The sequence below is a fragment of the Aythya ferina genome (genome assembly GCF_964211825.1).
Source record: "Aythya ferina genome assembly, chromosome: W".
Taxonomy (NCBI): Eukaryota; Metazoa; Chordata; class Aves; order Anseriformes; family Anatidae; genus Aythya; species Aythya ferina.
The window spans coordinates 12796355-12823315 of NC_140313.1; the positions used below are offsets into that span (position 1 = coordinate 12796355).

General features: G+C 45.7%; 1 protein-coding gene across 12 annotated transcripts in view; it reads left to right on the forward strand.

The window, feature by feature from the left end:
- Positions 1–26961, forward strand: part of LOC311426258 (SET-binding protein-like) — a 403872-nt gene that overhangs the window by 225549 nt on the left and 151362 nt on the right. The gene's annotated exons all lie outside the window — the stretch shown is intronic.

Below are 26961 nucleotides of genomic sequence, written 5' to 3' on the forward strand. Positions count from 1 at the left end.
GGCACATGGCATTATAGGGATGGTGGGTCAGATATCCTCATGCTACTGAAAAAGCCCTAAATGTCCTCAGAGATGTTTGAAACATACCAAAAATAGTTCATCTGTAACATAGGTGGATAATCGGAATATGGGTGTTAGGTGGTGGTTTACAGGTTTCATCAGTACGTATTTGGGATGACTTGCATAACTGATTCATGGCCTCATCACCCATGATTTATGTGCTATAAAGTTACAGGAATGAAAACCTCTCACATGCATATGGTGAAGCAGAGTCCCTTCAGTAAAAGAGCAGTATGTGACCATGTAATTAAAGTCTGTGCCACTAATCTGTTTGCACAAATGGGCTGAATTGAGGTTATGCTCGCAAACTCAATGAGTCATGAGATCTTTCAGGTTCTTATCTTTGCCAGTTGTAGGTGTTATAAATGGCTCAGTCTTCAAAATAGGATTATAATCAAGGTTTACAATTTATTAAAAGAATAGAGGTAAGCAAACAGCGCTGGGAGCGTCGGGAGTCTCTGCTCCACCTAGACACACACCAGTTACATCAAGTAGCTGATTTTTATGCTCCTAGACTAATACATATTCATTACTACTTCTAAAAAAAACGGGGTTATTATAATTAGCTTCCGGGATCCAAACCCTCCTACTGGAGCATGCGCATCAGTCTCCGGTGGTCCCCATGGGGGTCTCTGGGGGTCTTTCATGCTGAAGGCTCGTAGTCTTGCTCTCAGTTTTTTTTCCTTGTCCTTCCCCTTTGTACTCCTTGGCAGCATGTCAAAAGCTTACACAGCATCCCCTGCAAGTTTTGTCTTATAGCTGTCCTTCAGCTTCTTTCTTTCTTCTCCTTAATCTCCTGGCCACCTGGCCAGATATCAGGGGCTTGCATAGTGTCCCATTCAGAAGCCATAACAGTTACTAGTTGTTAGCAGTTGTTCTGAAACCCCCAGACATCAGAGACTTCAAAGAAAGAACATACAAATACAAATAGCTCTCTATTGACACTTCACGAGTTGTTAAAACATTCCTCACAGGCCATTCACAGGGACACTCCAGTCACATCTGTAGCAGTGCTAAATCAACCACAAAGAAGGCAAAAAGGCTGTAACTGTTAGGAATAAGAGTTCGGAAAAACAAAAGCAAATAGGCTCATGGATTTGAGGAATATTTCTGAAGATTTGATAAATTGACTATAATGAGGGGGAGACTGGGACACTGGGAGGAAAGGGAAGAAACCACATCTGTGGAAGAATTAAATTGCCAGTGCAGGACCCAGAGACAGACAGAACTGCTCTCTATTGACACGAATTGTTAAAATATTCCTTTGCAAGGTACAAGAACTATATACATTAACCATTCTATTTTTCTTAGACTTGTGGTTATACAAGGGTATGTAAGACAGAAGGTCATATTCATCATACCATGCGGCCCTAGCACTGTTCCATACTGACACGAATCAGATGAACATATATCACATAGGGCTTTTGTGTTCTTTTTTCTTTTCCCAACAAGTTTTTATATCATTTATTATATAGACTTATTATATAAGTTATATGAACCAATGAGATTACTTAAAGTTTGTATGCATAAAAATGCATGGAAATGTTGACAAGTTAATGCAGTTCCTCATGCCTGAGAAACTTTGCTCTTCTTGTATGGGTCAAAATGTATCAGCTACTCATGCCTCTTTACTCCTCAGGGGCAAGAGAAGAAAGCAGTTGATTCAGTTAAACACAGTAGATGGTGTGTCTCCCCACTATATTCAGGTAGCCTGAGAAGACCTGAGCCAAACCAGCCCCCTGTTGTAGCAGGCAATGTAAAGGACAGGTCTTGCTCCATGAAGTTTGCAGGCTAAAGCCAAAACAAGGGTCTGCAGCAAGAGAAGGAAAAGATTATTATTTCTCTCCTTTTTAGAGAGAGTGACATTTTCCAAAATACTCGGCATCTTCTGAGAACGGTGTTTTCATCCTCCAGCCATAGTCCATGGACCTCCAGAACACACGTTAGATTTTTCGTTGGCCCAGTCACCTGTGGAAGGACTTCTCTTTCTCTCTTAATGACCACAGAAATGCCTCTGGGAGACTATGTTCCTAAAGCAGGAATCTTAACTGGGAAGGGAATAAGCCCAGTCCCTAGTAAATCCACTTGGAAATGCCTAAATAGGAGCTGGCCTCATTTGAAATGTTGGCCAGTAATGATCAAGTTCCTTGCCCAAAGTCAAAGCGGATATGAGAGTAAGAGGAAATAAGAGGTCTTTGAAATCCCTATCCAGTGTCATTATCATAAATCCCTCTTTTAGAGGTTTTTCTTGTCCTTTGAATATAATGAGCTTTTTCTTGTCTTTCGGGCTTGATTTTCCAGTAGGTTAAATATGCTCCGTATCAATACTTTATCAGCACTTCCCAGTAGTAGATCCACTCTGACAAGGAGCAACAGTTCACTGACTTTTAATGGAGATTCCTCCATTTTCCTTTAATGGGGAGGTCAATAGCTAACATATGACTGCTTTAAACTTTAAAATATTTAAAGTGTTGCAGGCACATGAGAGAAGGTGGGGAAGGAACACGTAATGAGAAGAAAGCCATACACTGGCTCACAGTCAAGAGACCTCTCTCTGATTTCAGATAGGTGCAAAGGACTGCCCTACCATACTCAGAAGAAAGGCTAATCCCTAGGATCATTATATTCACAATCCTGCCTTGTGAACTTTATAAATCTCTCTCCAAACACAGAGGATGAGCATCCTAGTGGGACTGTCAAAATGCTTTTTTGTACTAACGCTTCGTTCAAAAGGAAACAGAGCGCTGTGAAGAGTCTGTGAAGAAGCAACCATCTGAAGGTCTGACATGAAAGATTAACTTGCATCCCACAGCTTCTTTTGTTTCTTGTTTTTTTTTTTTTTTTTTTTTTATACAAAAGCTGTTTTTAATGGTTCACATTTTAAATGCAAACTGTTTAATTATTTATGCATCCTGAGCTGTTTTTTCATCATTTAGAACTTTTGCCGTGGCACTAACCATTATATTTGACACCCCTGAAAGCACACCCTGCACTGTGCACAAAGCAGTAGGTAAAGGGCCCCTGGAGAGTGCGTGCAGCAAGTGTGTAAGGCTTGTTTAAACGTGTGTGCGAGATGGGTTATTTGCCTGATTGCTTTGACCAGTAAGTCAGGGAGCATGGTGAACCTACCTCCACCCTGGCAAAATGGTTTCAGACCTGTCTTGGGTGCGGCTTCTGTGTTGGGTGGTATTTTGGCCTCTTTCCTCTGCTTCCGCATCTTCCCTTTTCTCCATTGTGCCCTCATTATTTGAATGCAATGAATTTAGGACAGATTTTTTACTTCATTTTGGTGCTGTTGCAGCCAGACACATATGTTCCTGTTTGAGTGTCCAGATCACAGAATCACAGAATTTCTAGGTTGGAAGAGACCTCAAGATCATCAAGTCCAACCTCTGACCTAACGCTAGCAGTCCCCACTAAACCATATCCCTAAGCTCTACATCTAAACGTCTTTTGAAGACTTCCAGGGATGGTGACTCCACCACTTCCCTGGGCAGCCTGTTCCAATGCCTCACAACCCTTTCAGTAAAGAAGTTCTTCCTAATATCTAACCTAAAACTCCCCTGGCTCAACTTAAGCCCATTCCCCCTCGTCCTGTCACCAGGCACGTGGGAGAACAGACCAACCCCCACCTCGCTACAGCCTCCCTTGAGGTACCTATAGAGAGCGATAAGGTCGCCCCTGAGCCTCCTCTTCTCCAGGCTGAACAAGCCCAGCTCCCTCAGCTGCTCCTCGTAAGACTTGTTCTCCAGGCCCCTCACCAGCTTCGTCGCCCTTCTCTGCACCCGCTCAAGCACCTCGATGTCCTTCTTGTAGCGAGGGGCCCAAAACTGAACACAGTACTCGAGGTGTGGCCTCACCAGAGCTGAGTACAGGGGGACGATCACCTCCCTAGCCCTGCTGGTCACACTGTTCCTGATACAAGCCAGGATGCCGTTGGCCTTCTTGGCCACCTGAGCACACTGCTGGCTCATATTCAGACGACTATCCACCAATACTCCCAGGTCCTTCTCTGCCTGGCAGCTCTCCAACCATTCCTCTCCCAGCCTGTAGCTCTGCTTGGGGTTATTGTGCCCCAGGTGCAGGACCCAGCACTTGGCCTTGTTGAACTTCATGCAGTTGACCTCAGCCCATCGGTGCAGCCTATCCAGATCCTCCTGCAGAGCTTTCCTACCCTCAAGCAGATCGACACACGCACCTAACTTGGTGTCATCTGTGAACTTACTGAGGGTGCACTCGATGCCCTCGTCCAGATCATCGATGAAGATATTAAAGAGGACCGGCCCCAGCACCGAGCCCCGGGGGACGCCACTAGTGACTGGCCTCCAACTGGACTTGGCTCCATTCACCATGACTCTTTGGGCCCGGCTATCCAGCCAGTTTCTAACCCAACGAAGCGTGCGCCAGTCCAATCCAAGAGCAGCCAGTTTCTTGAGGAGAATGCTGTGGGAGACGGTGTCAAAAGCCTTGCTGAAGTCAAGGTAGACCACATCCACAGCCTTTCCCTCATCCACCCAGCGCGTCACTTTGTCATAGAAGGAGATCAGGTTCGTCAAGCAGGACCTGCCTTTCATAAACCCATGCTGACTGGGCCTGATCGCCTGCTTGCCCTGCAAGTGCTGTGTGATGACTCTCAGGAGGATCTGCTCCATGATCTTCCCTGGCACTGAGGTCAAACTGACAGGCCTGTAGTTTCCCGGGTCTGCCCTCTGGCCCTTCTTGTAGATGGGCGTCACATTTGCTAGCCTCCAGTCAACTGGGACCTCCCCCGATCGCCAGGACTGCTGATAAATGATGGACAGTGGCTTGGCCAGCTCCTCTGCCAGTTCTCTCAGTACCCTCAGGTGGATCCCATCCGGCCCCATCGACTTGTACACATCTAAGTGCCGTAGCAGGTCACCAACCAGTTCTTCATGGATAGTGAGGGCCACATCCTGCTCCCCATCCCCTTCCACCTGCTCAGGGTACTGAGTATCCAGAGAACAACCGGTATTGCCGCTAAAGACTGAGGCAAAGAAGGCATTGAGCACCCCAGCCTTTTCCTCATCTCTTGTAACTAAGTTTCCCCCCACATCCAGTAAAGGATGGTGATTGTCCTCAGTCCTCCTTTTTGTGTTGATGTATTTATAGAAACATTTTTTGTTATCTTTAACAGCAGTAGCCAGATTGAGCTCCAGATGAGCTTTGGCCTTCCTAATTTTGTCCCTGCACAGCCTCACAACATCCTTAAAGACCTCCCTAGTGGCCTGCCCACTTTTCCAAAGCTTATAAACCCTCTTTTTTCTCCTAAGATCAAGCCACAATTCTCTGTTGAGCCAGGCTGGTCTTCTTCCCCGCCAGCTCGTCTTTGGGCACGTGGGGACAGACCTTTCCTGCGCCATTAAGATTTCCTTCTTGAAGAGTGCCCAGCCTTCCTGGACCCTTCTGCCCTTCAGAACCGCCTCCCAAGGGACTCCACCAACCAGTGTCCTGAGCAGCTCAAAGTCAGCCCTCCGAAAGTCCGATACAGCGGTTTTACTGGTCCCCTTCCTGGCCTCACCAAGAATAATGAACTCCACCATTACTTGGTCACTCTGCCCAAGACAGCTCCCGACAATCACATCCTCCACTAGTCCTTCTCTGTTTGTGAAGAGAAGGTCTAGCGGGGCACCTCCCCTGGTAGGCTCACTAATCAGCTGCGTCAGGAAGCTATCTTCCACGCTCTCCAGAAACTTCCTAGACCTTTCTCTGGGCTGTGTTGTGCTTCCAGGATATGTCAGGGAAGTTGAAGTCCCCCACGAGTACAAGCGCCAACAATTTCGCAACTTCTGTCAGCTGCCTGTAGAGTTCCTCATCCGTCTCCTCATCCTGGTTCGGCGGTCTATAGCAGACCCCGACCAGGACACTAGCCTTGTTGTCCCTGCCGATCCTAACCCAAAGGGACTCAACCTTGTCATTCCCAGCCTCGAGTTCCACAACCTCGAAAGATCCTCTAATATAGAGAGCCACACCACCACCCCTTCTATGCTGCCTGTCCCTTCTAAAGAGCTTATAGCCAGGCATTGCAGCACTCCAGTCATGAGAGTGGTCCCACCACGTCTCCGTGATGGCAACCAAGTCGTAGCCTGCCTGCTGCACGATGGCTTCCAGCTCCTCCTGTTTGTTACCCATGCTGTGTGCATTGGTGTAGATGCACTTCAGCTGCGCCATTGCCTTATCCTCCGGCCTTACCATCATTCCCCCTGGCTCAGCCCCAACAATCCTAGCCTCAGCCCCATCCCCCTTCCTACCTAGTTTAAAGCCCTCTCAATGAGCCCTGCCAGCTCCTGGCCCAGGATCCTTTTTCCCCTTAGAGATAGGGACCCGTCTGCGGCCATCAGGCCAGGTGCTGAGTAAAGCGTCCCATGGTCAAAATAAACAAGATTTCTGCGTTGGCACCAGCCCCGGAGCCACGTGTTTAACAGGTGGGCTTTCCGTGTCCTCTCTGTACCCCTCCCTGCCACTGTAGGGATGGACGAAAACACCACCTACACTCCCGCTCCATCCACTAACCGACCCAGTCCCCTAAAGTCTCTTTTGATAGCCTTGAGGCTTCTCTCTTCGATGTTATCACTGCCCGCCTGGACTATCAAAAGAGGATAATAGTCAGAGGGGCGAACCAGGTTGGGAAGCTTCCTGGCAACGTCCCTGACCCTGGCCCCAGGGAGACAGCAGACTTCCCTACGGGTAGGGTCAGGCCGACAAATAGGGCCCTCTGTTCCCCTAAGAATAGAGTCTCCAACAACAATAACCCTCCTGTCTTTCTTGGTGGAGGCAGTCCTGAGGCATGGAGTCGACCTCCTCGCCCTAGGCATCCTCCTGAGAACACTTGCTACCTTTTCCTCAGCTACTGGTCTGTCGAGCTCCAGGGCCTCAAACCTGTTGTGTAAGGGCACCTGGGAATGTGGGGCCGGAAGGGGAGGGCGTTGCCTGCGAGGTCGAGCAGGGACCTGTTTCCATTCCTCCTCAGTTCCCAGATCCCCTCCCTCTGCCCGACGGCTACAGGGCAGGGGGTCCACCCCCATTTGAGGAGTCTCACCTCGGTACCTCCCCTTGAGGCCCTGCAGGGAGTTACTCCAGAAGTCTATCTCTCGCTCACACTCCCTGATGGCCCTCAACCTCTCCACCTCCTCCTTGAGCTCCGCCACCATGCGAACCAGGTCATCCACCTGCTCGCACCTCACGCACGCAGTTTCTCTGCCTCCCGCCGATGGCAGCAACAGGCTCAGACACTCCCTGCATCCGGTGACCTGAACTGCGGCATTTTTTAACTGGTAGTCGGTCTGGGTGTGTACCGTCTTTCTGGAGAGCGCACCGTGCCTGGTGGAGACCATTATCACCTAGCTACAGCTGTTGTTAAGGAGGTGTTGTTTGTGTGTAGGGGGAGCGCTCTGCCCTTCCTGGGCGAACTGCCGCGCCACTCCCTTCTGACGTGCCACGCCCTGTTTGCCTGCCCTGGTCGCTCGCGCTCCCTAGGGGCAGCTTTTGAACGGCTGGGGAGGGGGCGCTGCTGGCTCCGCCTTCGCCTCGTCAGCCTCCCTTACGAGGGCTGCCGGGTCCTGGCGGCTCCCTCAAGTAGGCTCGATGCCAGAAAAATGAGTCCTGCCTGGCCCGATCCCCCGCTCCGCTGCAGAACGCGTCTGCCCCGGAGCCGATCGCCTCGGGAAATGGCGAATGGGTTATTTGCCTGATTGCTTTGACCAGTAAGTCAGGGAGCATGGTGAACCTACCTCCACCCTGGCAAAATGGTTTCAGACCTGTCTTGGGTGCGGCTTCTGTGTTGGGTGGTATTTTGACCTCTCCTCTGCTTCCGCATCTTCCCTTTTCTCCATTGTGCCCTCATTATTTGAATGCAATGAATTTAGGACAGATTTTTTACTTCATTTTGGTGCTGTTGCAGCCGGACACATATGTTCCTGTTTGAGTGTCCAGATAATCACAGTGCAAATAATGAATACATATATCTACAACAATTCTTTTAAATTATCAAAAGAAAGTATAGAACTGAAGGCCTGAACTCCTAGTCCAGTCTTCCCGTGTGTCACAGAGACCTTGAATACCCGTCCTTGGTCAAGTCTTTCAATGTCTTATACCTTTTCTGGTGTGGAAATCAGTGCAAACAGGCTGCCCTTAGTGCAGAGGATCGGGATAGATTTTGCATGGCTTTCATATCTCTACAAATTTTGTAGATCTCTGTTGTACGAGAAACATAGACATTTAATTTTATTATGTGCAAGGTTTTAATTACACCGTCATAAGATATATCTTCAGGTGGGTTTCCTAATGCATGAACATGGTGTATGGATAGGAGCAGTTTTAAATGTACTTGAAACCAAGCGAAAGAACAGGAGAGAAGAACCACAGAAGTGCTTCTATTTAATGATGCTGTTTAGGATTGATCCTTGCTGCAGGCTTTGGTAATGCAGACATAGACCATGCCCTGGGTTAAAATGCCTGCATTTCTAATGCAAGGAAAGTCAGAAGTGCAATCCTTATCTCTGTCAGAGACTTGTAAAAGTGAGCTTGAATGCACATTGAAGTGCTGGTCCAGCAGCTCCATGTGGTTACTGAAATCCATCCTTGCTCAACTTTACATATCCTTGCTTTTGCCCTTCTTGACCATCAGAGACCATCCTGGAAGACATTTTGCCAGACCTGTATCAGAGCAGCCTAGTTCTGATTATGTGCATTAAGATTCTGCAAACAGCAGAAACTCTGGGATTACTGTGGAAACATGGAAAGGAAGAATGGAAAAAATGTAGATAGGTCACTTCAGTGTCTCTCTTCTTATCCTTGCACAACTGTTCCCTGTAGCATTTTCTCCATCCCTATTATTTTGTCTAGTCTTATGTGTACAAAAACTGGGTTTCCTGTTGTATTTGTAGGCTGCACTATTACTTAGTACATCTTGCTGTCAGCAGGTTCTAATATTAAGCCTGAATTTCCTTTCATTTCATCCCTTTCCTCCTATTTGTGTTGTGGAAAGCCAGCCATCTCTTCAGCTGCTGATAGGCCAGTGCGGTGACTGCGAGGGGGAGTTTTGCTCAGCCTCTTGGCATTTGGTGGGCTCGGTTTTACAAGGGAGACTACACCAATGTTACCAATTACACCTGCGTTTGAATATAAAGATCAGCTTAAAGGAAGATAGATGCCTTAAATGCACAGTGTGGTCCCCCTGGGGAGGGAATGTTTCTGGATCAAGTCAAACTTGACTTTATCTGGGATTATACTGCAATCAGACGTTGTCCCTTTTCCATCTGCAAAGTAATCTGCAGAATCTGAGCAAGTTTTCTCCAAGGGAGATGTCATTGCCTATTGCGAAATAACTTCGTTTTCCAAAACACTCTTGCAGCTCAATCTTTCCCACACATGGAGTTCCCTCTCTCCAGCACACAGCAGTAATGATAGGCACTCTGCTCTGTATATAGTGTCTGCCTGATTTTTTTATTTCTATTTTTTTAAAAAAGAAAATGGGATCAGGCATTTTGAAAGCACTGGTGTTTATTCCGGGAGAAATCCATCCAAGACAAGTGAACTGTCAACACCTACTTGTCAATAAACATCTGTCGGGGATTTGAGTAAATGAGGGCTGCATGTGTGGGTGTGTGTGCCTGTTGGTTATTTAATTACTCCATGAGTCGGCTCATATCCCTAGTAACCTTCATTTGAGTTACACCATAGCTTTGCAATTATTTTCCCCAAACCATGGCTGGTTCTGAGATGAGATTGTTAGACAGCAGCCTGGCTTTGTTTGCTGCCCGTGTTACTGTAGCGTGGGTAGAAAATTTAAACAGGCACCTATGACCCCTCTTGTGTGCTTCAGTGAGGGTTTTGTGCTGCTCTGATGCATCTTAGGCTCCCTCACTAACTCTGCATTAAGCCCTGCTCTCCTGAAAGGACAAACTTTACTGGCTTCCCATCAGGATATATTGGTTGGAAGGGAGAAATCAGCTCTTGGCTTCAGTTCACCAATGGAAATCACTACTGTAGTAGCTCTTGCTGTTTGCACAACAAGCGAGTAGGCACAGCACATACTTTGGTTAAAATCTGTGGCCTGTCTACTGGCCAGGCCTGCTGGTGCTGGGTAAACCCACTAGGGTTTGCAGGGAAAGATGTCTCATCCAGGTTCTGGGGCTGCTGCCCCAGTGGGAGCAGAAATCACATCGCTGGAACCTAGATCACACATCAGAGTGGTTGGATGCACCATTCCCCTTGTTTTCTTGGGAAGGGTTTTTCACTAAGTTGTGCGTTTTGTGATGGCACAAGGCCTTCAGGTGAGGTGAGGTGATGAGCTAAGATGGTCACAACTTACTGAGTTTCACCCTCTGCTTTTTTCTTCTAATTTGCTATTTTTTGTCCTGTGTTCCTTTGAGGAAATAATGCACGTACCCTCACTTCTGCAGAAAAGTGCTGAACTGGAAAAATTCTAACCTAGAATTGGAAAAAAGAAAAAAGCTTTTTTTTTTTTTTTTTTTTTTTTTTTACTAAAATGATTATTTATATGATGCTAGTAGTTAGGAGCCTCTGCCAAATTTAGGTTTTAGTTTTGCCTTATAATCATACCACAGTAGACTATCTCTGGACATTTCAAAGACCAGGATACGCTGAAGTTATGGTAGGCATGGCAACATAATGTTGATCTCCAAACTCCTAGGCCAGCTAGACCATGCTTACTTCCACAGCTGTGTGGGCAGGTGTGTGTCCAGTAAAATAGCTAGAGGTGATAAGAATAAAAAAACACAATTGAAAGAAAGAGAGGGGACATGAGCCTTCCAAAGGATACCCCAAGCAGAGGCCAAGGCTTGGTCCATCATCATGGGGGTGAGAACCCCAGGCCATGCAGGTGGCAAGACTCCTACTCCCTGTGCCTAGCTTAGACATCTAATAATGATAAGTTTTTGTGGTTTTTGTTTGTTTGTTTGTTTGTTTTTTGTTTTTTGTTTTTTTTCTCTGTTGAACCCTTAGGCCTGGTGAATGGTGACCAAAAACTCAGGCAGAGCAGGAAATGTCTATCTCAAACCTCATTTAACCAAAGCAGAGCCTTGCAAGCCATTGGCTGGGAGGGCTGAGCAAGGCACTGCTTATTAAAGGTGTGGTGATGAGATGAAACCTCTCTGGGAGCACCACAAATGTAGCAGAGGTGCCCTTGTTGGAAATAACCTACAGGAAGAGCAGGAGCAAAGGATGCCCAAAGCAGGAGATGCTGCTGCTCCTTGGGCAGCAGGCACTCGGTTCCATTGCATTCTTCCTGTGCCTAGCTGCTGTGCCCTGCGGTAAAAGAATATGCATAATGCAAGTTTACTGATGAGCAAACCTCAAAAGACTGAATTCAAGTTTTAATAAGAAGCTAGAAGCATGGGCATTCGAACGGTGCAACCAATGTGAATCCTGGTACCAGATTTTGCTGTTTTTAAATGCCTATTTGTATAATGTGGAATTTGCAGGGAGGGAACAAGGAAATGTTAGCCTCTGCTAACTTTGAAGAAGGCTGGGTTTAAATCTGAATTACATGCATAAGTTTGTTCTTTGTTTTCAGAATGCTATTATTTGCCTGGGAACAGTAGAGAAAAGGCACAGAGACTGTGGTGTATCCGAGATTATCTGTTTGCTCTTCCATGGTTTACCTCAAAAAGGAAAGAGAAGTCTTACATTCAAGAATAATTCAAATTAAGACCTTGTAATGATATAGCCTGACTGCGGGGAATGAAAAATCCTCTGCTTCAGGCAGGAGGGATGGCGTCAGGAAGCCCCCAAAGATTCATAGCTGACAATATTCAAAACACAGTTTCAAAGAACTGCAAGGATCCCTATGAAAAATAGTAATGATAGGTGGAAATCTTGAAAGCTTTGTCAGGAACAATTTGGGCCTCTGTGCCTTTGACTGGTTGAGAAATGTTTCAGAAAGACTTTTGTCAAGGTATGGTTCAGCCCTGGCATGGAGCAGCAGGAAAGAGGTTAAAGGCACCAACGTAATTGGGGCTATATTCACCCTGCCTCCCTTTCAGTGCCTAATTTAGGCGCCTGAATTAGCTGCTCAGGTGCCCTATATAGTCAGTGGGGTGATTTAGCACGCTGATTGCCTCTCTGGAGGCCTGGCTGGTAGTGTGGGGCACCCAGACTGCTCAGTCAGGTGGCGGTCGAGGTTCAGTGGCCAGAGCTGTGCTCACAGTTCCCTGCCCTGCCCAAGGAGCAGGAAGAGAGTCAATTCTTGCAGAAAGTTAATGGGTGTCATCCCAAGCCTGACCTGACATCTCACTGGGTTGGTCCAAGAAATAGCCTTGGTAACAAACAACTCAGTCCTGGGGGGGGGGGAAACCTGGGTTTGGATCCTGACCCAAATTACTTATTTTATTTCATTTTCTCTCATTATTTATTTGTTTGGGTTCCTAACTGGAAACTGTTTCTGGAGGATGGGAGCTGAAAGCACAAAGGCTTTGCTTTAATCACAACCTTTTTCCTTCTTTCCTCTAAAACCCCAGTGAGCAGCAGCCAGATCTGCTGAGCTCTGCCTGAAGTGTCCCCTCCTTTTCAAACTGGAGAAGTACGACAAGGCTGCAAGGGAAGGAAATCTAATTTCATTGCACATGTTCTAATTTAAGTTGCTGTGGGTTGCTGGGAGTTTGAGCAGCAGAAACACGAGGTCACTTCTTGCCTGTGACTGTGTCCTTTGCTTGATGAGAAGTGGATAGACCTGATAGCTTTTCCTGGTATAATTACCTCTAAGGTGGACAACTGGAGATCTTCCCCAAAGCCTGCAGTTTGTTTCATTGAGAAAAATGTCCATCTTAAAATTACACACCCACGAACACACACACATGCACAGACACATGCGCACAGGTAGGCAGGTAGAACACTGCATGTGTGCTGTGATTGCGGATGCCGGAATAATCCATTTTAATATCACCACAAAGCTAAAGGACTTAAAAACCATCGCTCGTGGGTAATGTTTGCAGCATAGAAATGATAGCCCTGTACATCTGAGACATCCACGAATCCCCATGGGCTGGCTGTGAAAGGCTGTGTGCTACACTGACGCACAGCCCCACTTTTGTTCTGCTTTGCAGATCAGTGATTGCAGTTGCGGCTGTGATACCAATGGTCACTCCTGACAGAAAGGCATCAGTGCAGCCAGCTCAGAGCCTTTCGATTTTCCCAACCACACTTACACACACAGATCCCATAGCAAAGGAACTGTTTGCACTTGATCTCCTTGCCAGAGCGGCATGATTTTTGTGATAACATATAAAAAAGTGCAAACACACGTGGACCATATTTGCCCCACAAGTGCATTTTTAAATATATTTTCAATATTTAAAAACCTTTTCCCACTCATTTGCCTATAAACCAGAAAAGAAATACACAGCATACATGAAACACCGGCACTGGAATTCCAGTTTACTTTTTTTCTTACAGTTTTAATTGACATAGTATTGCTTATCTCATGCTGGTAGTGGAAGGTCCATCTTATTCTCTTTGTCCAGCTAGACGTTCATTTATTTGAAGTCGCATTCATCTAGATTGTGAAGTGCCTTGGGAATGTGGACTTGGGAACTTGGTCTTGGGAATCTCCATGGGCACTGAAAAAAGTGAGGGTCAGGAAAACTAAATTATTCTGAAGAATATGGAAAGACATTTGGCAAATCACTGTGCCTAAGTATTTCTATCCGTAGTGCTCAGAATAATCATATTTCTTCCTTGAGGTTCTTTGGCACCTAACTTTAGATAACAACAAGGTCTTTTTGCTTCCTGCAAATGATGTGTTGGATGTCATTCTGAAGACTATAATGGAAAATATAGTCTTCTAACATATAAGTCTTCCTTAACGACAGCCGTTAGCTAGGCTGCAATGGTCTCCACCAGGCACGGTGCGCTCTCCAGAAAGACGGTACACACCCAGACCGACTACCCATTCAAAACTGCAGCAGTTCAGGTCACCGGATGCAGGGAGTGTCTGAGCCTGTTGCTGCCATCAGCGGGAGGCAAAGAAACTACATGCGTGAGGTGTGAGAAGGTGGATGACCTGGTTCGCATGGTGGCGGAGCTCAAGGAGGAGGTGGAGAGGTTGAGGGATATCAGGGAGTGCGAGCGGGAGATAGACTGGTGAAGCAACTCCCTGCAGGGCCTCAAGGAGAGGTACCGGGGTGAGACACCCCAAATGGGGGTGGACCCCCTGCCCTGTCGCTGTCGGGCAGAGGGAGGGGACCTGGGATTTGAGCAGGAATGGAGACAGGTCCCTGTTCGACCTCGCAGGCGATGCCCTCCCCCACCGGCCCCACCTTCCCAGGTGCCCTTACGCAACAGGTTTGAGGCCCTGGAGATTGAGAGACTGGTAGCTGAGGAAAAGGTAGAAAGTGTACCCAGGAGGATGCCTAGGGCAAGGAAGTCAACTCCACGCCTCAGGACTGCCTCCACCAAGAAAGAAAGAAGGGTGATTGTTGTGGGAGACTCTCTTCTCAGGGGAACAGAGGGCCCTATTTGTCAGCCTGACCCTACCCGTAGGGAAGTCTGCTGCCTCCCTGGGGCCAGGGTCAGGGACGTTGCCAGGAAGCTTCCCAACCTGGTTCGCCCCTCTGACTATTATCCTCTTTTGATAGTCCAGGCTGGCAGTGACCACGTTGAAGAGAGAAGCCTCAAGGCTATCAAACGGGACTTTAGGGGGCTGGGACGATTAGTGGAGGGAGGGGGAGTACAGGTGGTGTTTTCGTCTATCCCTACTGTGGCAGGGAGAGGTACAGACAGGACACAAAAAGCCCACCTGATAAAAACATGGCTCAGGGGCTGGTGCCAGCACAGAAATCTTGTTTTTTTTGACCATGGGGCGCTTTACTCGGCACCCGGCCTGATGGCTGCAGACGGGTCCCTATCTCTAAGGGGAAAAAGGATCCTGGGCCAGGAGCTGGCGGGGCTCATTGAGAGGGCTTTAAACTAGGTAAGATGGGGGATGGGGCTGAAACAAGGCTTGTTGGAGCTGTGCCAGGGGGAACAATGGCAAGGCCAGGGGATAAGGCAATGGCCCAGCTGAAGTGCATCTACACCAATGCACGCAGCATGGGTAACAAACAGGAGGAGCTGGAAGCCATCGTGCAGCAGGCAATGACTTGGTTGCCATCACGGAGACATGGTGGGACCACTCTCATGACTGGAATGCTGCAATGACTGCCTATAAGCTCTTTAGAAGGGACAGGCAGCACAGAAGGGGTGGTGGTGTGGCTCTCTATATTAGAGAATCTTTCGAGGTTGTGGAACTCGAGGCTGGGAATGACAAGGTTGAGTCCCTTTGGGTTAGGATCGGCAGGGACAACAAGGCTAGTGTCCTGGTCAGGGTCTGCTATAGACTGCCGAACCAGGATGAGGAGACGGATGAGGAACTCTACAGGCAGCTGACAGAAGTTGCGAAATTGTTGGCGCTTGTACTCGTGGGGGACTTCAACTTCCCTGACATATCCTGGAAGCACAACACAGCCCAGAGAAAGCAGTCTAGGAAGTTTCTGGAGAGCGTGGAAGATAGCTTCCTGACGCAGCTGATTAGTGAGCCTACCAGGGGAGGTGCCACGCTAGACCTTCTCTTCACAAACAGAGAAGGACTGGTGGGAGATGTGGTGGTCGGGAGCTGTCTTGGGCAGAGTGACCAAGTAATGGTGGAGTTCTCTATTCTTGGCGAAGCCAGGAAGGGGACCAGTAAAAACACTGTATTGGACTTCCGGAGGGCTGACTTTGAGCTGCTCAGGACACTACTGGTTGGTAGAGTCCCTTGGGAGGCGTTTCTGAAGGGCAGAGGAGTCCAGGAAGGCTGGGCGCTCTTCAAGAAGGAAATCTTAATGGCGCAGGAGCAGTCTGTCCCCACGTGCCCAAAGATGAGCCGACGTGGAAGAAGACCGGCCTGGCTCAACAGAGAGTTGCAGCTTGAGCTTAGGAGAAAAAAGAGGGTTTCTAATCTTTGGAAAAAAGGGTGGGCCACTGAGGAGGACTATAAGGATGTTACGAGGCTGTGCAGGGACATAATAAGAAAGGCCAAAGCTCATCTGGAGCTCAATCTGGCTACTGCCGTTAAAGATAACAAAAAATCTTTTTACAAATACATCGATGCAAAACGGAGGACTAAGGAGAATCTCCATTCTTTACTGGATGCGGGGGGAAACCTTGTTACAAAAGATGAGGAAAAGGCGGAGGTGCTTAATGCCTTCTTTGCCTCAGTCTTTAGCGGCAATACCAGTTGTTCTGTGGATACCCAGTACCCTGAGCTGGTGGAAGGGGATGGGGAGCAGGATGTGGCCCTCACTATCCACGAAGAAATGGTTGGTGACCTCCTACGGCACTTGGATGTGCGCAAGTCGATGGGGCCAGATGGGATCCACCTGAGGGTACTGAGAGAACTGGCAGAGGAGCTGGCCAAGCCACTATCCATCATTTATCAGCAGTCCTGGCTATCGGGGGAGGTCCCAGTTGACTGGCGGCTAGCAAACGTGACGCCCATCTACAAGAAGGGCCGGAGGGCAGACCCGGGGAACTATAGGCCTGTCAATTTGATCTCAGTGCCTGGGAAGCTCATGGAGCAGATCCTCTTAAGAGTCATCACATGGCACTTGCACGGCAATCAGGTGATCAGGCCCAGTCAGCATGGGTTTATGAAAGGCAGGTCCTGCTTGACGAACCTGATCTCCTTATATGACAAAGTGACGCGCTGGGTGGATGAGGGAAAGGCTGTGGATGTGGTCTACCTTGACTTCAGCAAGGCTTTTGACACTGTTTCCCACAGCATTCTCCTCAAGAAACTGGCTGCTCTTGGCTTGGACTGGCGTACGCTTCATTGGGTTAGAAACTGGCTGGATAGCCGGGCCCAAAGAGTCGTGGTGAATGGAGTCAAATACAGCTGGAGGCCAGTCACTAGTGGTGTTCCCCAGGGCTCGGTGCTGGGGCCGGTCCTCTTTAATATCTTCATCGATGATCTGGACGAGGGCATTGAGTGCACCCTCAGTAAGTTTGCAGATGACACCAAGTTAGGTGCGTGTGTTGATCTGCTCGAGGGTAGGAAGGCTCTGCAGGAGGATCTGGATAGGCTGGACCGATGGGCTGAGGTCAACTGCATGAAGTTCAACAAGGCCAAGTGCTGGGTCCTGCACCTGGGGCGCAATAACCCCAAGCAGAGCTACAGGCTGGGAGAGGAATGGTTGGAGAGCTGCCAGGTGGAGAAGGACCTGAGAGTATTGGTTGATAGTCAGCTGAATATGAGCCAGCAGTGTGCTCAGGTGGCGAAGAATGCCAACGACATCCTGGCTTGTATAAGAAGCAGTGTGGCCAGCAGGTCTAGGGAAGTGATTGTTCCCCTGTACTTGGCTCTGGTGAGGCTGCACCTCTAGTACTGTGTTCAGTTTTGGGCCCCTCGCTACAAGAAGGACATGGAGGTGCTTGAGCGAGTCCAGAGAAAGCCAACCAAGCTGGTGAGGGGTCTGGAGAACAAGTCCTACGAGGAGCAGCTGAGGGAGCTGGGCTTGCTCAGCCTGGAGAAAAGGAGGCTCAGGGGCGACCTTATTGCTCCCTACAGATACCTTGAAGGAGGCTGTAGCGAGGTGGGGGTTGGTCTATTCTCCCACGTGCCTGGTGGCAGGATGAGGGTGAATGGGCTAAAGTTGCACCAGGGGAGTTTTAGGTTGGATCTTAGGAAGAACTTCTTTACCGAAAGGGTTGTGAGGCATTGGAACGGGCTGCCCAGGGAAGTGGTGGAGTCACCATCCCTGGAGGTCTTTAAAAGACGTTTAGATGTAGAGCTTACAGATATGGTTTAGTGGAGGATTGTTAGTGTTAGGTCAGAGATTGGACTCGATGATCTTGAGGTCTCTTCCAACCTAGAAATTTCATGATTCTGTGAAAATTCATGCAATAAACTTTTGTAACTCATTTATTCATTGCTTTATATCCCCCCTCCCACCCGTAACACAATGTTCTTACTCAGTGAAGTAGTATTTTTACAAAGAGTCCATCAGCTGTTCCTGACAGAGAAGGGCATGCAGGCCAGTAGTAAATATTACCTATTCTGTATATATTTGCAATTATATATTTGCTCCCAGATGTGAACATGTATGTTAATGAGACTAGAAACCTTATTTTTAATACCCATTGGTGCAGTCCATCCACATGAGTCCTTGTCAGTCTCCACTGATGACAAACCTAAGTGTGTTTCTGGATGGGGCAGAAAGGATTTAGGATATTTTTTTTCATTATACATCATCTACTGAAGCCTAGTCTTTGTATACAGCACTCTCTTCTCTTTAAATAAACACTTGGTCAGTAAAAGCACATCCAAAATACGTTACATGTCAGGAAGAGATTGCCAGGAAGCCTTGTTTCTTTCCTCTCTTTGTCGCTGCAGATGTTATACATGCAGGAATTTGGTACTATCAATTGTGCCTTACCTATTCCAGGAGGAAAAAAAAAAAAAAAAGAAGAAAAAAAATCACTGTAATAAATCTCATGAACTGCAGTCAGGGAAAGCCCAAATTCTCAGATATCCATGACAATCAAAGCAGTCTGCAGCAGAAATTACAAGCGCTGCACACTAATCTAAAGTCTCTGGCACTTTAAAGTGCACATTTTCCAGATTTGCCCTTTCCATAGTATTCCACAGGGGCCACCCATCGCAACTGATGATAAGGTCGTGCACAGGGTGGGTGATGAATCTGCACTGATTTCAGAAGGTTTTTCTGTCTGGTTGCAGAAAATAGATACACGTGAATCCTTGAGAGAAATCCTTAAAGGCAGAATATACAGGAATAAGTGCATTGCCTAGTGAAAAACAGAACAAAGGAAAAAAAAAAGAAGAGGAAAAGAAATCTTAACTGAAAATAATAAGTAAATACTTCATCTTGGGTGAAAGAGATCTTTTTTCTGACCTGAAGTATGTTTAAAGCATTCACTGAATAGTCCCTGTACCAACGAGTTCAGTGTATGCAACCTTTTCATTCAGTGGTTTTAGATTTAGCTTTTGCTCTTTTTTGTCCCCCCACTTCCCCCAAAAAACACCACTGCACACTGAGTGTGACATTTGGACACAGGCAGAGACCTCCAGCAGATCAGGGGGTTGCATTTGGGCTCTTGTTTGAGACTGTGATGCTGCATACAGAACAGCAGAGAAATTTAAGCCAAATCAATACATTCTTCTGTATTAAGGAAAAAAAAAAAAAAAGGAAAAGGAAAAAAAAAGCAGCTGATGCCTAAAACTGACTCCAGCATTCCTTGTCTTCGTGATGTTTTGATTTTGAGCTGTTTTAATGATGTCTGTGAGACTTACATCCAGACTGGGTATCATGCTTGGTGCCTGCTCTTGAGGCTCAGGGCCAAATCTTGGCTCAGCCCTATTGGTGAGGACAGGGTCAATCTGGAGGCATATTGCACATTTATGTGCCTCTCAAAAGTCCACACATGCCCATGCTCAGCCAACACAGTGGAATCGCTGGAGGCATTACCACAGCTTTCCCTGTGCCACGTTGATAGCCTGAGTGCATCAAGAGCAAGGTGTTTGCTTCGCTCATGCTTGCAGAGCCATGTGCAGTCCAACACTGCTCGTCCTCACTCTGGGGGGAACAGCATCTCCCTGTGCTTGTCAAGATGTAAAGGGCCTTCCTAGTAAATCAGCTCTGCTGTATCAGTGGGACACGCCACTTTAAAGCAGCAGGGAATATGGCAAGTGAAATGAATTGTTAAAAAATGTGAAATATTCTTTTTGGTGCCAAGGATGAGGATGAATCCAGAACTGAGGTGTGTCTAGGGATAGAAATGATTCCAGGGGAAGAAAGAAGAGTCTCTGAGCAGTGAGATTTATTACACTGGGATATAGCCTCCCAGAAGAAGGGCTTGAAGACACATTGCTGGAATTGTTTAACACTTGGTTAGACAAAATACTGGAGGATATAGAGAGGATATATGGTCACAGATTTTTAAGGGTAGAAAGAGCTATTGTGATCGCTTAGTCAAACCTCCTGCATGACTCATACCAGGGGATTTGCCTAAATGTATTCCTGTTACAAATCCAATAACTGTCAAGCACTAATATCTGTTTGAAAAACACCCAGCCTTGATTTACAAGAAACTTCAGTAATTGAGAATCCATTGCTATGATAAGCTGTTCTCATGGTTATTTATGCTCCCTATTAAAAATGTGAGCCATTTTTCCATTTCAGTGTTGGTAGCTTTGGCTTCAAACCCTGCATCTGTCTGCTAAGCTGAAGGATCTTCTGTAGCACTCTTGCCCCCATGTATTTTAAGTCCCTTTGTTGTGCATCTCAGATGCTTATAGCATAACTATTACCTGGGCTTTAGTTCATCTCCCTCTCGCCTCCACTACCTCTTGGAAACACTTATCTTCTACTAACTCTGCCAATGCCAATCCTTCAGAATAAGCTACATTTTTTGGGAAAAAAAAAAAAAAAAAGAGAGAGAGAGAGACATAACTTTGCTCCCTCAGCAATGGAGCAGTGGACAAAGCCATTTTGATGTGTGAAACACATATTGCCTGCCTCTTATTAACTCTGTGCACCAGGATGCTTGGATAGGGGATTGTATCTTCGGTGTCAGTATTTTTATAGAATTACTCAACCTGAGCACGCAGTCAGCACTTAAGAGGAATTAATAACAGGGCTGGGAATGGTTCTGCTTCATCAACATGGATAGAGTGAAGAAATGTATTTAGGTGATTTTGTAGAACAAGGGCAATTAAAAGAGCAATGTTCTGAAGTGCTGGCGGTACCATACCATCACTCTGTTTAATCTCAACAGCTCCACTCTTAAACAGAGCATGTAAAGAGAAATCACTACATTTTTTATAGGTTCAAGAATTGAAGGGTTTCTGCAGCCCAGGTCTTCTGCACAAGATAGTGTTGCTCAGGCAGATAATGACAGGACAAGGGGGAATGGTTTTAAACTAAAGGAGGTAGATTTAGATTAGAGGTTAGAAGAAAATTAATCACTCAGAGGGTGGTGAGTCACTAGCACAGGCTGCCCAGAGAAGCTGTAGATGTCCCATCCCTGGAGGTGTTCAAGGCCAGGCTGGATGAGGCCCTGGGCAACCTGATCTAGTGGGTGGCATCCCTGCTCATGGCAGGGGGGTTGGAGCTGGGTGGTCTTTAAGGTCCCTTCCAACCCAAGCCATTCTATGATTCTATGATAAGGCAAACCCTGAGTCGCGAGAGCTACAAGCTTTGCTGTTCTGGATGCTGAATCTGCATTAAAAGACTTTCCACTTGTCCATTCAAACTCCTGGATGAAAGGCTGAGGACTCAATGGGCTGAATTTTATCCCTGATTTCTTAGGGGAGGTGCCAGAGAAGTTTGGGAGGCCATTTAAGCACAAAGTCATGCTTGGGGTGCCTTGCAAGCCTCTTTTCTAGACCACTGTTCTCTGCCCTCTCTTTTTTTTCAGCCTGTGCTGCTGTTGATTTATATTTGTAGAAACCAAATCTACGCTTGGCCAGAGCCTTTAAAGAATGCTGCTATACCTCAATAAAAGCGTAGTTAGTCTGGAGCTGTTGTGAAAACAGCTAAGAAAGTCTTGAAAGTATAAAATCAAGGGACAATTAAATCTTTGGTTCAGCTCCCAAATGGGTTTCCACTGGAGATTCACACTTAATAAAATACAGAAATTTGCATTTCATTTTGGTACATAAATACTGGTAGTGGGGAACTGTGGCGTTTAGAAGGGAGAATCGCTCCACCAGAAAACTCACTTCAGCAAAATGATGTGGTTCAGTTGAGCCCCTTTTATGATCAGAGAAATGACTGTTTGTACAGCACACTAAATAAAACCTGCTATTCAAGCTGGAGATTTATTAGTAAAGGTGATTTTGCCATAGCTGGGGAGGGAGGGGAAGAAGGAGAGCTGAGAGATGAAAATCAAAGCAGAGATGCGTGTTGATGTGAAAAAGCACAGCAATACCCTCCAAAACATACATGTATGGTGTTGCTCATCATCACCCTAACATTGCCACCAAAACATTTGTGTCATTTGGACTCAATTTATAATCAAATTATTTAACTCTAGTGGAAAGAAGCACTGGCCTCAATGGAAAAGCCATCTATAATTCCCCCACCCCTTGGAAATAAATAAATAAAAAGTATTCAGGGTAAAACTGCAATTCCTATAAAAAATGAAGGATAAAAGAAATCTTTCCATGCAAACTAAGCACTGCAGACTTTAAAACAAATATAGCAGAAAATTACAGCGCACAGCTGCTCACATCCTTATTTCCAATCTAGTAAGCTGAGACATGCTGAAGCATTATCGTCCTGGACACCACCACAGACCTTTCAGTGATGAATACTTCTTACTGCTCGTGTTTCCACAGGGCCAACAGGGCACCATCTATCCTGGGATCCTTCTGCTGTTTGATTTTGGCCAAGTCACTGTAGAGGTTTACATTGCCCTCAAAGGCTTGAAGGGAAGAGCAGACTGAGGTAGAAAACTAGGTATGAGTAGGTGGCTATGGCACTTCCGAAGGGATGGAAACACATTTTATATAGCAAAATATAAATATATAAAATCTAAAATATATACATATATATTTCTTGTATATAAAAAATAAAGCTTTTATATCACTGATGCTATTAAGTTAATTTAACAAGGCTTTTGGACAAATGAAAGCAAAGCAGCTTAGCAAGGCATTTTTCACCGTGAGCCCTGGCTTCGTGGACATAATGTTCAGTTGAAATGCTCACTTAAAACTCTGCATTGGCATGAGGCCAAGCAAGGACCAAACCAGGGTTATCTTGTCAAAACTGTATTCGTTACATTGTAGTCCACCTTAGCTGTTCTCCCAATTGTTCTCTCTGCCTAAACTGGGGTGGCAACCTGTGTTATGCTTATACACAATATTTAAACTGCATTGTTATGTCAGTGGTGGTGTGCTCTTTGTTGGAGATGACAGAAAAATACCACTGTTTAGAGTTTTCCCAAACTTGGTGCTTAATACAAAGCCCTGAAAAGAGCAGAATTGTTTAAACATTTGATAAAGAAAATATGTGTAGAGATGGGCCTATCCCGTGAGTAAGGAGTGGATCAGCCTGCAGATCCAAATCCTACCTTTATAAATTAACCATGCTGTTGCAATTTTCCCCCCAAAAATCCTCAGTCCCTGGGTTTGGAAATTGGAAGTGTCTTAAATTCAGCTGAAGACTGAAATAGTGTGCAAATCATCCAGTTCAAAGCAGTAGCAAAATTAATTTGGAATAACTGTGAAATTTGCAAGTTATTTAGCAAATCATGATGCTTTAGCAGGAATGCATGAAAAGATAGGATTTGCAACTGTGTGAGCATCTTTGGAGTATTCAGTAATCTCTGTGTGTTGCTTTATCTTTTCCTTAAGGATACATAATGCAAAAGCCTTTGCAACACTATCTGTTTTATTGATATTTTTATTCATTCATCTTGACGATGCCCACAGCATGAACAACAAGGTGCCTATGGCACAGCAGCAAATACTTCATGCTCTGTCTTGCTCTCAAGTAGTCCCCCTGCAGCTTTGTGTTAATTCCTGTCTCTCTGTCAATTTCTGATGAATGATCCTCGCTCCTGTGAGTGTGGTGGTGTTTGAGCTTTGCACTGTTGAAGGCTCAGGGTTTCGGGGAAGGAGTGAACTCTAGGAGCAATGAATTTGACACACTGCTCTGAGAAATCCCCTTTCTTTGGGACGATAATGATGAATTTCAGGTTAGCGCCTGTTGAAATATGAATGGAAAATGTGTCAATAGGAATTAAAACCCCTGCATCAGTTTTGAACTACCTTCAGTGAAGTATCTTACAAGACACTACTGCTGTTTGCCCTTCTACACCAGTTTGTGATACTTCCTCGCTGGTTAGAATCACCAAGGACCTAAAGGACTTCCTGAAACCACTTCAGACACTTGCTATTACAAACTGGCCTGACTTGATCAGAGTCCCCTGCCATAAATTGATCACAATGACTGCTCAAGCGATAAGTCATCATGCCAGAGTTAAGTTCTCCTGAATCTAGAGTCTCCTACACTTACCATCTTTTATTTACAAAGTAATGCTACCCCAGAAAGGCTCAGTGCGCTCACCAGAAGATGAGAAATCTCTCTAACCTGGAGTTCAAATTATGGGCTCAAGTGAGCAGTTTTCAGCTGTCCCATTGGGACATAGGAGGAAATGCTCAGTTTCAGTTTTGAGTGAAAGTATGAACTGAGCTAGGATTATTTATTCATGCATTGGAGAAGAATATCTCCAGTTTTTTCCTCCTCTCAAATAGTTTCATTTTCCAGTAAGATGTTTTCATACATGTCTAGGAAGCCGAAACTGAAGAGAAAGCTTTTTAAGAGGAGCAGCTTACCTGAAGTTCCTCCTGTTTTTTAGAACTCCATGTAAAGGACAAAAGCAGACTCTGTTTGTTTGTTTCAGAAAACAGGTGCCCATGACATTTGCAACTTATCCCCAGTGCAACCAAATTAATTTACTCAGTCTTGAAAATCTCAGCCTGACCTTTCACTAGACCCTACCTACCTTTGCTCTAAACTAAGCTAAGCTAGCTAGGTGCAAGAAAGGTCCAGTTTGCATACAGTACAGCTACCTTAGCAGAGTGCTGTGCCTGAGCTAAATACCCTTCTCTGCATAGCTTGGAAACAACCTTGTGTCCCAGCATCTAGCCAACCCAGGTGACAAGCAGAACACATGCCTACACATTGAAGCACTCACAGCCTCACCCCATTGATTTCCAATGAGATGTCAGCTCCTTGTTGCCCAATTTGCTACCAAAAATGCCTTACAGGTTTCTAGATCACACAGAGTTATTGAGCAATGTTTCACTGAGATTCTTGCTTGCTGGAGAGGCAGGGGTGGCCCTGAGATAAAAGTAAACGCTTCCCAAGACTCTGATTCTGAATGATATTATTCATTTAGGAAAGCCTTTCCTCTTCTTTTTTTTTTTTTTTTTTTTTTTTTTTAATTTTATTTCCAGTCTATGAAGAAGATAACAAAAGATGGTATGTCTCCGGAGCATGCTCTGATGTGTCACTGTGGATGACAATCCCCACAGATGCTCCAAATTTTATTAATTTTTAAAACAAACTTGCTGATTGAGGTTCTGACTGTCTTTAAATTGTCTCTACAAGGAGACTGTGTACTAATTAACCCAAAGAAACAATCAAAGATGTACCTTTTTCAAGTTTCAGGGTGATTAGAATATGAAAATGAAGAGCACAATGGTGCAGATGTTTTAAAATCACAGCAGACAAAATCACAGCAATTAGTGACATGGGAGCCAGCTGCTTATCTCTCCAGATAAAGCCTCTTAATAGGGAATTACAGTTGAAGAGCCATTACACAGATGGATCTGCAAATGATTTAAAGAGGGGGGTGTTCTAGTATTAGCTTTGATTTGCAAGCCAACTTCTTGATTTGGGGGGGGTTGGGGTTACCTCTGGAATAAAGATGTATTTAGATCATGAGTATACCGCAACCCTATAAGCAACTGGATTTTTTTGAAGTGGTGGGTTTCTCTTTTTTTTTTTTTTTTTTTTTTTTTTTTTTTTTAGCTATTTTATTTTTTCTATAGATTAGCTTGAGTTTTTATTGTTATTTTATTAAGCGCTTGGTCTGATTATTTGGAGAAGAGGAGGCTCAGGGGCGACCTTATTGCTCTCTATAGGTACCTCAAGGGAGGCTGTAGCGAGGTGGGGGTTGGTCTGTTCTCCCATGTGCCTGGTGACAGGACGAGGGGGAATGGGCTTAAGTTGAGCCAGGGGAGTTTTAGGTTAGATTTTAGGAAAAACTTCTTTACTGAAAGGGTTGTGAGGCATTGGAACAGGCTGCCCAGGGAAGTGGTGGAGTCACCATCCCTGGAGGTCTTTAAAAGACGTTTAGATGTAGAGCTTAGGGATATGGTTTAGTGGGGACTGCTAGCGTTAGGTCAGTGGTTGGACTCGATGATCTTGAGGTCTCTTCCAACCTAGAAATTCTGTGATTCTGTGATTATGGTATTTCATCCTACCTTGGGGCTGGAAACAGGGTATAAATTGGGAGAGAAGCTTAGAGGGAATGGGGAGGCAGAGTGAGACATCTAGTAGTTAAATTAAAAGCATCCTGAAGGGATGAATTTTGCATTTGGGTACTGCTTGCAGAGTAGGGTGCTATTTGTCAGGGGACTGACATAATACGCTTATCCTTTTCATGTGCAAGGACTGCATGCTAGAATAAAACTGTAAGGAGGAGTAAGCATCTGCAAGTGTGGGGATGCACAGGTCTGACAAGGCAGGTGAAAACACAGAGTGCCATCTCCTCTGTTCTCTGGCCAGTGAACTTCAACTGCTGGTAAATGGGATGTATCCTGCTTGTAGGCCTACCTACAATTGCCTAAGCTTGAGGAATGAAACTCATGAGCTTGTTACTAAAACCATTTCACTAATGATAAGAGGATTCATGCTTTTTTTTTTTTTCTTTTTTTAGTCTACAGCTTTGCATGTACTGGATTATGTTGCTCAAACTCCTTTAAAAAAAAACTGTTAGCTTCTGTGTGTGTGTGGTGGTTTTTCTTTTTGTTAAGAAAAGAGGGGATTATTACTCACTGAGCACTTCCTGTAAACTGAATGTCAAGATAAAAGTTATTCAAGTTTGGTGAGAAGTGATAAAATAACACAGTTAAGTTACACTTCTACTAACAGACAACAGAGCAGGGTCTCAGTCCAGAACGGCTAGGTGCTGAAGAATATATCTCTTAAAAAAAAAAGGGGCAAGCTACAAATCCAGTCAGGCATGAAGCCTGAAGTAATTTTAGGGTATTATAAACAAATAAAGTAAATGAAGGTAAATCTTTCCTTTCTTGAAAAGGCCTGCTATTCTTGGTGCTGGTCTCAGTTCTGCTTCCATAGAAACTCTGTTCAAGTC